The sequence below is a fragment of the Falco cherrug genome, chromosome 3, assembly GCF_023634085.1.
Source record: "Falco cherrug isolate bFalChe1 chromosome 3, bFalChe1.pri, whole genome shotgun sequence".
Lineage (NCBI taxonomy): Eukaryota > Metazoa > Chordata > Aves > Falconiformes > Falconidae > Falco > Falco cherrug.
The window spans coordinates 65,215,089-65,221,088 of NC_073699.1; the positions used below are offsets into that span (position 1 = coordinate 65,215,089).

Consider the following 6,000-nt stretch of genomic DNA (forward strand, 5'->3'; position numbering starts at 1 on the left):
AGTTGCTAGGTGTGGGTTTATAAAGATAAATAGCCATAGAAATGTGAATGTAAAGTTAAGAAAAGGTGGGGTTTTTTAAGAGAGTATTATTGCTACGGTAGAATGGAGAAATACAAGAAGTATTTCTAAGTGTTCCTGTAAAAAAAAAAAAGAGACTTTTCAGTCTTCTTGACATTTCTCTCAAAGACTTGTAAGCACATTTTAATGACAATTACTTGCATGAGTGTAGATGAAGCAATCGCAAGCAATCTGTCAGAGGTGGGGGTCTTGCAAAAACAGATTCATAATCAGCATGAATATTTTAATGTGCAAGTTGAACACAAAACAGACATAGTAAGTATGGTAAATCCAACTTAGAAAGTTGAATTTCTACAGCTGTAAAAGTTAGTCATTGGACTCAGAGGAAACAACAAAGGCACGTTTCTTCTTTTAGAGATTTTGAGTGACTGGGGTTTTTCTTTGCCTGTTGTGGTTTTTGGACTGGAAACACCCAGCTAAATGTTTTAAATTTTATTTTTGAAGGTGGTAAAAAAGAAAGATAGAGATCTTACCTGTGTAACCTCAGGGCCTTCAAGGTTTCAAGAAATAGGTATGGTAAAAGTTGAATTAAACATCTGATGCAAAGAAGTAAGCAGTTTTTTTGTACTTCACAGAACCTCCGAAAGCTTTAGGAGTTACAGCTTCCTGCCAGTGTAAGTCACTTCTGCTTTTAGTTTTGAAAACTCACAGTATGACACTGCTTAGTGCATGCTATTTTGGGTGCCCTGAGTAAAACTATGAACACAGGCACTTTTGTGCAAAACATCATAAGGCCTCTCTGATGTTCATTCAGAGTTCAGAATTAAAATGCGGGAGGCTCCAGCAAGCAAAATACAAGCTGATTTTCTTTTTCCTAGTGGAAAAATAAAGTACTCCCTGGCAAGTAACCAAGGTGGTGGGAAGGTAATTCATTTTGTGAGAGAGTATTTTGCAAGTGAAAGGGATATGCCCTCTGTTTAGAGATTAGTCAGGAAAACAAGTGATCAATTTAGAGTAGTTACAAAAGTTAGTCAAAGAAGAGAGTTTCTACAGTCTTGGTTTTGCCCTCCAGCCTTCCCCCTGCCCCCAATTTAGTTTTAAGAATCATAAAATCTTCATACTGAGGGGGAAAAAAAACCCCAACACATGCCGAAGATAGCGGCTTCTGTCTTTACATATTTTGGGATACATTAAATAAATTCTTTACAACTCTTGCAACTGTCTATAACAGTTTATTTTTGTCTACTAGCTAATGTTTGAAAAATATAATGAACATAATCATAAAAAAACCCCAAGCAAACAACCCTCAAAACCTTGTGGAAAAATTATGCAACAGGTTATATTTTTTTCATAGAATTAAGTTTTATCTTAAGTCAGTTTGGAAATTTTTAAACAATAACTCAATTATACCTTGTCCATTCCTTGTGCTTTCAAAAAGAAAAAAGGATATATTGGGAATAAACAAGAACTATGGATTACAGTAACATTTCTGTAATTATTATGAAGACATTTATGGTGAGATAATCTGGAGCTACATCAGTTTTAGCTCCAGGCCAAGAAGACTTCTGAGAAGTCCTAAATGGTAAAACAACAAACATGACATTTTGTCAATGTATTCTGTTAAGGATAAAACTAAAACAAACAACAACAACAAAAAAAAAACCACCCAAAAAACTTCTAAAACCATTTTAAATTTTCCATTCTAAAATCAGTAGCTCTAAGGAATAAATATGTTAGATTTTTATTTTTTTTTTTTTTTTTGTCCTGAAATTGCGTCCTTCAGGCAGAAATTTTTGACATCTCGAGAAAAGTTACCTCTCCCTCTTCCTTCTTCCCCATCCAATCTAGGAAAATTTAGCAACTGTTTCTATGTAGAAATTGAAAAACTCTTATCTGTACTTTTATCATATATTTTAAACATATTTTCTTCTGGAAAAGAAGGAAAGTAAATTGTGACCAGCCCTGTAGAACTGCCTTAGAATTTCAGGAATCTCATGGCCAGAAGACAAAAGATTGTGAACAAGGAACGGTGATTCTTCAGTATATGTAATACTACAAGAAGACATGACTATAGTGCTGCCAAGTCAGAGAATAAAGCAGAGCAGAGCACTGTCTGCAAAGGAAACACTTCCGGTTGATCCATATGTGAGCTCTGGTACCTTGGCTAACACCAAATCACTGTTTACTTTATTCATGTCTAGATGTCAGGGGCAAATCAGCTGGTTCCAAATAAATACAAGCCCCTCTAGTGTCACAGACCTTAAATCTCGAAATGAATGGGCTTGAAATGACACAAGGAAAACTGTCCATCCATTATGTCCATCTTGACACAATTAGAAAGTCTACTCTATAAATTATTGTGTACACTATCTGGGCAGCTGGATTTTTGTGAGAATATTCAGAATTACTTCTCAGCCTTTTGAGAATGATCTCCTGACAACTTCTTGAGGACTATCTCCTCCTAACTACTTCAGTATAAGTAATACAGTTTCTGTATCAGACTGAAAATGAACACAAAATTCATCAAATTATATACAGTTTTATCATTAAGTAGATAGACGGGCTAATAATTTTTTCTCAAACCAGAGCAAACATCATAATATTATACAGCTTAAGGTTCTTTGAGAAGACTGTATTCTTAGTATTTATGAAGTTAGGTATTAAAAACAATCTGACAAAGTTTTCTTTCTGGTGCTCTTACCTCAAGCATTTTTGCCTGTGCTAGGTAAAACTTGACTTCTTTGTCTAAAGCTTGATGTAAGATTTGAGTCAAGGTATTGATATAAACTAAAATAACTTTTTCATATCTTCTGCAATTTTTATCATGGTTGGTTGTTTAAGAAACAGGAATGTTTGGGGAGAGCTGCTGTTTAGTAAGAATAGTTGCATTCTACATTTGCTTCATGGTCTGACATGACCTCTGCACAGGGTGAGGTATAGCTGATGCAAAATAGAAAAATGGGAAGAGGTGAAAGACTCTTTCTTAAGATCTGTGGAAACTGAAAAAGTGTAATTGAAATTCAGTTACGTGTTACCATTTACCAATTGGAAAAATGGATTTTTTACAAATGCTGCTTCTCACTGGCTTTCTAGCAATACAGGAGAGGTGACGTTTCATTCACCGAGCCAGAGTTAACTAGACATAGGTGTAAGAAAAGGGTAAAACCATTGTTGACAGTTGGCAAACAAGATATGCTCATTCATTAAGAATGCTGAATCTTGTCACAAGATGAAATCTAAGATGTGCCATGTGAAGGGAACAGAAATGAGCAGTAGGGATCATATAAACATGAAAGTTTCTTGGAAATGTTTGTTGGAGAACTGGTGAGGCAAACTGGCCAGAACAGGAGGGTTTTTTGACAAGGTACAGATAGAATGCAACAACAAGGAAAAAATAGATTAGTTGTGTGGTCTGCATAAGAAGGCTAGTTCACAAAGTTATAAGAAACATTTTTCAGCTGAGAAGAAAACACGTACTTATTGCCAGTACAGTGCTCCCATGGGATAAACAGTCTCTGCTTCTCTTTATCTAGGCATCTGTTAATGACAGGCAGGCTTCTTAATATTAATATTGAAAGGAAACAATTTGGGCCATCACATATTAAGGAAAACAGTTACCCTGTTAGCTCTAGCCTGATTTCACAGACCATGCTATTTCCTGCAGTGAGGGATCTCAGCAATATGGTAGCTTTCAGCAGCCACTGTCACCTTGACTATTGTCACAGCATCTCTCCAAGGTGTGTTAAAAGCTTAACATCATCTTGCTTCACAGGGGAGGCCTGTTGCTTGCTGACAGTAGAATTAATAGCACAATCAACATGAACGGGCAACCCATTTCTGAGGGAACATGTGAGGAGCTCTACTCATCGGCTGAGCAAAACCTTACTGGAGGTTTGCAAGAGTTGAGTGACCTTTATTTTACCTAAATAAATAAATGAGTTGGCATATAGACACTGGAGACTGAGACAGAAACTTAGTAATTCCAATTAAACTTTGGAGTAAATTCCTTTTTCATTATATGTATTGTGATTAAAATTAGGATTTTTATCCATCCAAAAGCTATAGCTTGAATTACGTGTTTGCTTGAGGGCAAGAACTTGATAATAAAATTGGAATTAAAATATCTATACAATTTAAAACTTGGATTTTTTTATGATATCTATTAATTCTTTTTAACGTTAAATTTAACATCAAATATAGTGACCAATCATAATTTGTGGATATATATGTTTGTGCTATAATGACTTGAAGAAAGACAGTCCTAAGAATCCAGTAGAATTAATTATCTTTTCCTAAGGAAAATCTATTACATTTTCTGAATACTAAAGAAAAAATAAAGATGGTAAACAGAATAAAGAGCACTGTGTGGAAAAAAAAAAAGAAAAAAGAAAGGATTAAAAAGGGATCAGTTCTCATTCAAGATGATGAATGAGACTGTATCCTCATCTTTGACACTTGCCTAATTGGACTGATGTCAGAAGATTTCACTCCCTTGGGTTCATTCAGTGGGACTACAGGTAAACAGATCTTCCCTTAATCACTTGCCAGTATGAGGAGAATTCAAAATACAGACAGATGCTTTTGCAAGGGCAAAATGCTTTCTTGAAAATTCTTCGAAAACTAAAAGGGGAGACAAACTGGGGGGGTGGAGGGTGGGGGGAGCTGGGTGGCAGAAAGAGAAAAAACCCTTAATTTGTTTCTTCTTATTTTATTTTATTTGTGGTTTAACTATTGTTCTACTGTGTTTGTGAGCTGCATTTACCCAATGCAGGGGTTTAGAGGAAATTCAGTGATGGGATTTCAGTCCTATCCATCTGAGGGGGAATCTCTTTCATAAAAGACAGGGAAGAAAAAAGAGATTTTATACCCAGAGCAAAACTAGATTTTTTTCTTTCAAGGTATTTTTCTCTAAAACGTGAAAAAATGAATTAATATGTTGCATGTATTAGTCTGCAGAGAATAGGAAGCCATGGGTTTATCTACCAATAAAGGTGATTAATTTAGAAAGGAAGTAGTTTTAAAAGCCTCATATTTTGTCAAAAGTTAAATGAAGTTAGTCAAATGTCTGCTGAGTTCATGGCAAGCATGTATAAGAGCAACATATGTGAAGACTTATCTAGTCATGTCCTCAGTTTTGCATAGGCATTCATTGATCCTGTGAACTAAAATTAGGGGGAAGAGGATGCATTCATTTCCCTATTTGGTATCAGAATATTATGGAGGTTATGATGTTTTTACACTTTTACACATCATTGGCATGAAATACGAGAAGAGCGAAGTTGTATTCTTTGATTTTTATATATATATTATGTTCCCAGCTTCTAAATAATAGCTTATAACCTTTGCAAATATGACAGAGAGAAAATAAGGCAGATTATTCAAATATCAATCTGATATCAGAGTAAGCTGAATTTGCTTAGTAAGGGACTGGGAAGGAGAGGGACAGAACTCCAGGTTTCAAGGGGGATGAATCTCCCAGATCACCTATATCCAAATGATGGTTCTTGTGTTTCAATTAGGTGTTTGTCATTTGCATCAGGCTAAGCAGAAATATTCCAGGCTCAGTAAGCAGGTGGCACAACACTGCTAAAAGGTGGAGAAGGTGCTGTAAGAATAGCAGCAGTGGCGTATGAGCAACAGCAATGAGAGCATTAATAATATCTTCATATCTGGGGACTCAATACTGAATTTTGGGGATCTGTCCCGAGGGTTTTCTTTTTGTTTGTTTGATTGTTGGGACCTTTGCCATTTCTACATGGACATTTTTGGGGGATTCAGATATTCAGCTTGCTGCAGAGCAAATCTTACCTATTACAACTTAAGGGAGCCACAGCTCTGAAAGGAGCCAAGTGGAGCCAAGAGAGAAAGGAGAAGTGGGGCTTTGAGGGCTACATAGTTCTGAAATGCAATAATATTTTTTTTTAATTCCTGAGCATATATCTTGTCACTATAGATAATAAATATAGTATCAACAAATGAAAG

General features: G+C 35.6%; 1 protein-coding gene across 6 annotated transcripts in view; it reads right to left on the reverse strand.

Annotated features, from left to right (window-relative positions):
* The window catches only part of LOC102047831 (cadherin-19), a 68,962-nt gene extending 68,247 nt beyond the window's left edge, over positions 1 to 715 (reverse strand). For all 6 annotated transcript variants that reach the window (XM_027798369.2, XM_027798360.2, XM_055706018.1 and 3 more), the window contains exon 1: positions 552 to 715. The gene's annotated coding sequence lies outside the window, so the exon portion shown is untranslated. The remainder of the gene's footprint in view (positions 1 to 551) is intronic.
* Positions 716 to 6,000: the final 5,285 nt, after the last annotated feature.